The sequence below is a fragment of the Sciurus vulgaris genome (genome assembly GCF_902686455.1).
Source record: "Sciurus vulgaris genome assembly, chromosome: 6".
Lineage (NCBI taxonomy): Eukaryota > Metazoa > Chordata > Mammalia > Rodentia > Sciuridae > Sciurus > Sciurus vulgaris.
This window is the reverse complement of record NC_136466.1, coordinates 172,424,981-172,433,342: the sequence shown is the minus strand read 5'-3', so window position 1 is coordinate 172,433,342 and position 8,362 is coordinate 172,424,981.

Here is an 8,362-nt window from a genome sequence, read left to right as displayed (position 1 = left end):
CTGTGGATGCCTTGTTTCTTTTGGTTTTGTTTAAGGTCTGATCATCTTTAGTGTTCTGCTTTTTCTTTCCTTTTATTTATGCAGGTTGTTGTAAATTATGCATGCTATCTCTGTGTCTTTGGGTCTTTTGTTATTTCTGGGGATACCTCAATACAGGAGCCTACAATCCTTTCCTTATGGCATTACATTTGTGAACTCCAATTAGACATATCTTAGACTTCACTCTGTCCTCTACCTGGAAACTTTTTCCCCATCTATTCCATCCCTCAGTCCCTCCTGTTGCATTCTAATTTCTTCAGATTATTTTCCATTCTGATGATTCTCTCTTCAGCTCTATCTAGTCTAATTCTTAATCTGTTAAATTTTAACAAGTATTTTCTTTACTTCTACAAATTCTATTTGGATATTTTATTTATCCTCCTGATTATTTAAAACATTCCCCAGTTGTTTATTTTCTTGTGACTCTACTACTGAATATTCTTGTGTTTATAATTCCAAATATGAAGTTTCTGGGGATCTAAATCCATCTGTTTTTGTTTCTGACTTTCACTCATGACAGCTGTTTTCTTGAGGATCTTCATGAGCACAATTTAGTTGTCTTTAAACTCTTAAAAATCTAGGTTCTTGATTTGGGCCACTTTATTTCAGTTTATTTCTGTGGGGGCCCTGAGTTCCACTGTCCTGAGACCATTAGACTCTCCAGAGTACCGGGACCAGTCTTAGAGTCGTGCATGCAGCTCCATCCCCTGACTTGTAACTCTTGGTCCAAAAATCCCCCCCTTGTACTGGCCATGCATCCTTAAGTTCTTTTCTTTCTCCAAACTCTTGAGGGTCTCCTCACTTTCTAGGAACCCAAATTGCAATTAAAAAAACATCAGAGAGAGCTGATGGTTTTGTAGAAAAAGTGTCACCATCAAGCCAAAGGTTCACCATAACATATAGCTGTGTTATACAGTTTTTCATCCCAGTGAACAAAATACCTGACAAGGACAACTAACAGGAGGAAAAGTTTATTTTAGGCTCATGAATTCAGACATTCAGTCCATGGTCAGCTGGCTGCTCTGGGTTCCTAAGGTGAGGCAGAACATTGTAGCAGAAGGGCATGGTAGAGGAAAGCTGCTCAGTTCATGACAGCCAGAGAGAGAGAAAAATAAATTAGAGACAAAATAGAATCCTCGAGGTCACATCCACAGTGACCTAGTGTCTCCAACCACGCCCCACCTCCCTATGGCTGCCAAGCAGTAATTCATCCAAATCATTAACTCATCAAATGCATCAATCCATCAATTAGGTCACAGCTCTCTTAATCTAATCATTTCACCTTGCTTACTCCCACACTAACTAAAACATGAGTTTGGGGGGACACTTTGTATCCAAACCATGATGCTCCCTCTTTTGAATCTCAGAAACATTGTTCCATGTTCCAGACCCAGATGTCTCAGTGGGCCCGGGTCTTCAGCTGCGTGCTGTGCATGCATGATGCCTGCCATTCTTTCTGACATTTCTCTGTAGCCACCCAACTCTGGATCTCTTCTCTATTTGGGAAACACCCTCATGAGCTTGGGTGTGCTGCTGACCAAGGAGTCTAGCAGAAGTCACAGGAGCAATAACAAAACACCACAGGGTTCCTGGGAATCCGTGAAGCCGTACCGAGGGGAGCCACATGGCTGCGAGCCTGCACAGAGGGAGGTCTCAGTCGGCGCCTGACTGTGCACTTGCAGAAGCAGAAAAAGAGCAGACTAAACTCAAACCTAGAAGAAGGGGCCAAACAATAAAGAATCAGGAAAGAGAAAACAATAGACAAATCCAACAAAACCAAAATTGGTTTTCTGAAAAGAAAACACAATCAACAACCCCACAAGCTTACTGACTTCAGTACAGAGAGAAGACTCACATCACTAGAGCCAGAAAAAGATGGGACTTTGCTCCTGATGCCACAAGAGTGAAAGGACCACAAGAGGAGACCTGGACGATTGCACACCCACAATGGTTTAGTGTAGATCATCAGGGTTTAGTGTGTAGACATGAGGTGTCCCACAGAAGCTCACATGACAGAGACTGCAAGCATGTTCGGAGGTGAGATGGCCAGGTCAGGAGAGCTGTGTCCTGATCCGTGCACTGGTCCACTTGAGTGCCTTGACCAGGTGGTCGCTGAGGGCAGCTGGGTGTGGCTGCAGGAGGAGGTGCACTGGGGCATGACTCTGGGTTTTATATTTTGTCCCTAGTGAGCGGAGCTCTCGCCACTTCCCATGTTCTGAGCTGCTTTCTTCCACCACAACCTTCTGCATGATGCTCTGCCTCACCTTGAGCCCAGAGCTAGGAACCAGCCAGCCATGGACTGAACCCCTGAGACCATGAACCAAAATAAGCTTTTCCTCCTCTAAGTTGTTCTTGTGGCCCACACACCTCAGTCAGCCTCTTCCACCCCAGGGAGGCAGACAGGCTCTGCTGTCTGGACATCGGGCACTTGGGGAGTGGACAGATGGGGGAAGGCTCCAGAAAGGAAGGGGTGGGACTGATGAGGGTCATCATGAATAACCAGGACCCTTCTTAGAAGACAAAAAAGAGAACTTGCTTGTCAGAACATAGGGACTGAGGGAAGAGCCCGGGAGGGTCAGAGCAGGACAGGTAGGTGAACAGGGGCGTGGACTGGAGAGACCAGGTGGGGCTCACCAGGTGGTCAGAGGAGGACTGTTCAGATATCACAGCTGAAAACAACAGAAAGTCACTGGCAGGGGCTGGGGGAAGTCAGATCCCTACCGCACAGCCTACACTCAAAAGAACCCAGCCATTCAGCTACCTGGAAGGAATGAGGATAAACATCTGCACATGCAGGAGAGGAGACAGATAAGGCAGGGCAGCACAGAGGCCACCCCAGTGCCCGTCCACAGCAGAGGGGTGAATAAGTATGGCATGGGACAAAACAGTCACATAAGAGAGTCACAGACTGCAGGGACAGGATGTGGGCAGGTCTTGACAATTTGGTGTTAAGTGAAAAATACGGTTTTCCGAAGATTCCAAACTCTTCACACACAAGGTATTTTTTCATAAACTGCCTGTGTGCATCCTTCTCAAGAATGCAGAGTGTGTCCTTCTTGTGCAGAGACCTGGGAAGCTAAAGTAAAGGAAGAGCCAAGGAACTGACCACAAGTGGACTGCAAGGTCTCTGACCAGGCCACAGAGCAGGCACAGACCACATGTGGCCTGCTTCTGTTCTGGATGACGTCTGGTGCTTCCAGATGAAAGTGCCAGAGATACTGGGCATGTTTAAAAAACAGGCCATTCACGGATCAGCAATGGGTCTGTATCCACATGAGCATTATGGTTAATGCACATCTGTGCACTCAAGGACCACAATTGGAGGGAGGAGGGACCGCCACTCACTGGGCTTCCCTGGGAGCCAGATGCTGGCAGCAAATTTCACAATTCCCTCTGATCTTCACACACTGCCCACTTTGTGAAGCAAACAGTAACACCCCCTCATTTCCTTCTGAGGGAAGAGGGACTCAGAGAGGAGTTGGAAACTTTCTGAGGCTACAGATCAGCAATGTCTCCAAACTAGTCTGGACCCAAGGTCTGTGTGATGCCAAAGCCAGGAGAACTCTAGGAAGATCACTAATCTCTAGTCCAAGAGCTGCAGCACTGGGACCTCTAGAGATGGAGGTTCTGATCTGCCCCAGGATGTGAACTATGAAGAGTGAGGCTTCAGGGTTCTGAACAGTACCCATTTGATCACCCGGATCCCAACTATTGGGTTATGCTAGAAACATTTCTGATGACCAAAAAGGCTAATGGTTGTCACCTCTTCCATCTAGATGATGAACAAGCTCAGACTGGCACAGCACTTTTCATACATCCCTTTCACTAAGCAAGCTGAGCTAACAAGACTGAATGGTGTGGGACTTGATGGAGCACACCCATAACCCAGCGACTCAAGAGGCTGAGGCAGGAGGATCACAAGTTCAAGGCTAGCCTCACCCACTTAGAAGGACCCTAAGCAGCTTAGGGAGAACATGCCTCAAAATTTTAAAAAGAGGATGTGGCTCAGTGGTAAAGTGCTGTTGGGTTCCATCCCAAGTACAAAAATGACTGGATTGAAAATTGAGAAGTCTTCCAACAAAGAGGAAAGTGAGGCCTCTCCAAGACAGAGCAGCTCACATCCATCAATATCATGTCATAGTTTTTAATAGAACAGTCTTCGAAATGTGTATCACCTAAAAGCAGCCTTCTAAAGAGGTGTAAAATGATGATTTTATAAAAGAAAAACTATGTACACACTCTACAGAAACATATTGAAAGGGAATATTCCCAAGAGCAATCAGTGGCTATTGGTGGACGGGGGGCTCTGAGTGAATACACTCCATGTTGGGAATTCTTGTAGCTCCACATTCACTTGTTCAGTGTGCTCACACACACACACACAATCCTGGTTCCAGTTGGGTAAGAAAGAAAATGTTGATTTTTGCCCAATATTAGGACATAGTCCATGCTAAAATTTAAAGTGGTTCGGATTTACCAAATCAAAGAAAATGAATTTAGAAGAAAAACTGGTTTTCTGGACAGAGCGCTATATCTTCATATTAAACTATATTTATATTTACTATTAAACTAAGCAAGAGTCTAAAGTGGCTCTCAGATTTGAGTGTGATAAATGGTGTACCTCTCCTGCCTTTGTGCTGATGGAGGAAGGCTGTAGAGTGTGTGTCACGAGCAGTGAGTAAGAGAGGTGTCAAGTCCGGTTCCAACAAGTGGATTTCATTCATGAAATGCACACTCAACTTAACATTCCTAATAACAGCAAGTCACAAATAGCAAGTCTCTTGTTCACCTAGAGTCCAATCCCCATGGACTTACTCCATGCAACGTCTCTTAGCCAAGAAGTCAGTCAATAAGACCCAGGGGATTCTTCTCAGCCGTAGCCTCTCTCAGCTCCTCGGATGTCTGTGGATGTCCTCGGGTGTCTGACAAGCCGGAGGCTGGGTGGCAGTCGCCACAGGAGAGGTGGTAAGTCATCTGGCCTTGGTGACAATGGTCAATCAGCGATCAGTGATGGAGTGGACAGCAGCCGGGACAGTCAAGAGACAGAGCGATGTGGAGTCCTCTGGTCACAGTGCTGCTGACGGTTTGCTCCAAAAGTCCAGGGGTTTAAGTAGTGATTTTCAGCCAAGTCAGGCTCTGGTCTTCATTGATAAAGACCAGGGCACGACTAGACTAGGAGCCCCCACTCAAATCATAGGTAAAGGTTCATATCGGCATTGTTGTGTCATCCACCACACAGCAAGTTTGTCACCAGGTACCTTTATTTTAGTTTTACAAGTTCAAGCAAAGACCAAATACAGCTTATTGTTACTACATAACACAACTATAGCAATTCCTCTTATTTCCTTGTCTCATTACAGTGTGACTCTCCCAAACCCCCCCCCCCACACACACACCAGACTCTGGAACCCTGGAGCTACACACAGGGCTCTTTTGTGTATGGTGGAGCTTCAGGAGCTACTCGGAAGGGTGTGGCCTGGAACTTCCGCCTGACCCACCAGGGGCATCTGACATCCCCGGTCTCCACACAGCTGTGATGCAGGGGAAGTCCAACTGGTCACAACCAAATTGAAGTTTGTGTTTGATGCAATTCTACTGGAAATTTTATAATCCTTGGGACTGGGCAAATTTCAAAATGTACATGGAAAAATTAAAATGTAAAAAGTTTTAAGATCGTCAACATTTTAAAAATTTCTTAAAAAGGTTTCTAAAACTGATGGGGGTTGCCTGTCATATTTTCAACAAAAGAAAATGGGGAAAAAAAGGTGAAAACCAGGAAATGGAAGAACTACACTAAAGGAATACAAGTCATATCTCAATAATAACCCTGAAGGCTAATGGCCTAAACTCATCAATCACAAGACATAGGCTGGCAGATTGAATTAAAAAATAAGACCCAACAATATCCTGTCTCCACGAGACTCACCTCACAGGCAGAGACGTCCACAGACAGAAGGTGAAAGGGTGGGAAAACCTTCCACGCACAAGGACTGTGGAAACAAGCAGGGGCTTCCATCCTCATCTCAGGTAAAGTGACTTCAAACCAAAGTTAGTCAGAAATGATGAAGAGGGACATTCCATACTGCTTAAGGGAACCATACACCAACAAGACATAACAATTGTAAATATATATGCCCCAAACAGTGGAGTATCTATGTATATCAACAAAACCCTTCTCAATTTCAAGAATCAAATAGACCACAGCACAATTAATACTGGGTGACTTTAACACACCTCCGTTTGGATAGGACTTCCAAACAAAAATTAAACAAAGAAACTATGGAACTAAATAATACAATGATTCAGACTTAACGGACATATATAGAGTATTTCATTCATCAATGAGCAAATACACTTTCTTCTCAACAGCACATGGATCCTTCTCTAAAATAGACCATATCTTATGCCACAAAGCTACATTCGGCAATACAAAAAAATAGGGATACTACCCTGTAGTCTATCGGATCATAATGGAATGAAATTAGAAATCAATGACACAATAAAAAGTACAAGGTACTTGAACACCTGGAGATGAAATAATACACTGTTGAATGACAAATGAATAGCAGAAGAAATCAGGAATGAAATGAAAATATAACTGGAGGTAAGTGAGAACACCAAGATAACATGAAATCTCTGGACACCGTGAAGGCAGTGCTAGGAGGAAAGTTCACTGCACTGAGCTCATTCTTAAAACAATGAAAAGTCAACCAATAAGTGACCTGACATTACATCTCAAAGCCCTAGAAAAAGAACCAATAACACCAACAGCAGTAGAAGACAGGAAATAATAAAAATCAGAGCAGAAATCAATGAAATTGAGAAAAAGAAATGATTAAAAAATTGACAAAACAAAAAGATGATTCTTTGAAAAAATAAACTGATACTCTTAGCCACGCTAATGAAGAGAGAAAACACACTAAAACTTACTAAGATTTGTGACAAAATGTCATGACACACACTATTGAAATACAGAATATAATCACAAAAAAATTTGAAAATTTATACTCTGATAAAATAGGAAATACTGAAGACATTGACAAATTTCTAGAGACATGTTCCTCCCAAACTGAACCAGGAGGATATGCACGATTTAGACAGATCAATATCAAGCAATGAAATAGAAGATGCCCTCAAAAGCCTCCCAACCAAGAAAAGCCCAGGACCAGACGGATTCTCAGCTGATTCTACAAGACTCCAAAGGAAAGCTGACAACACCCCTCAAATTAGTCCATGGAATAGAAGAGGAGGCAACCCTTCCAAACTCATTTCATGAGATTTATATCACCCTGATACCTAAACCAAAGACACATCAAGGAAAGAAAACTTCAGACCAATATCCCTGTTGAACAAAGATGCAAAAATTCTCAATAAAATTCTGGCAGATTGCATAAAAAGACACATTAAAAAGATAGTGCACCATGATCAAGTGGGTTCATCCCAGGGCTGCAGGGTTGGTTCAACAAATGGAAATCAACAAACATGATTCATCACATCAGTAGACTTAAGGACAAGAATCATATGATTATCTCAACAGAGAGAAAAATCATTTGACAAAATATAGCACCCATTCATGTTCAAAACCCTAGAAAAACTAGGGATAGTAGGAACACACCTCAACATCGTAAAGGCTGTCTACGCTAAGCCCACGCCAACATCATTCTAAACGGAGAAAAACTGAAAGCACTCCCTCTAAAAATGGGAACAAGACAGGGATGCCCCCTTTCACCACTTCTGTTCAACATAGTCCTGGAAACTCTAGCCAGAGCAATTAGACAAAAGAAATTAAAGGGATACAAATAGGAAAAGAAGAACTCAAACCATTACTATTTGCACATGACATGATTCTATATTTAGAAGATCAAAAAAATTCCATCAGAAAACTTCTAGAATAAACAAATTCAGCAAAGTAGCAGGATACAAAATCAACACCCATAAATCAAATGTGTTCCTACACATCAGTGATTAATCCACTGAAAAAGAAATCAGGAAAACTACCCCATTCACAATAGCCTCAAAAAAAAAAATAAAATAAAATGCATGGGGATCAATCTAACAAAAATGGTGAGAGTTTCTTCAATTAAAACTATAGAACACTAAAGAAAGAAATTTAATTTTAAATTTAATTAGAAGATGGAAAGACCTCCCATGCTCTTGGATAGGCAGAATTAATCTTGTCAAATGGCCACACCACCAACAGTGTTGTACAGATCCAATGCAATTCCTATAAAACCCCAAAGCATTCCTCATGGAGACAGAAAGGGCAATTATCAGGCACTGTATAAAGCTTCGTGCTTCTCCTGGCGAGTGAGCCTCATGCTCA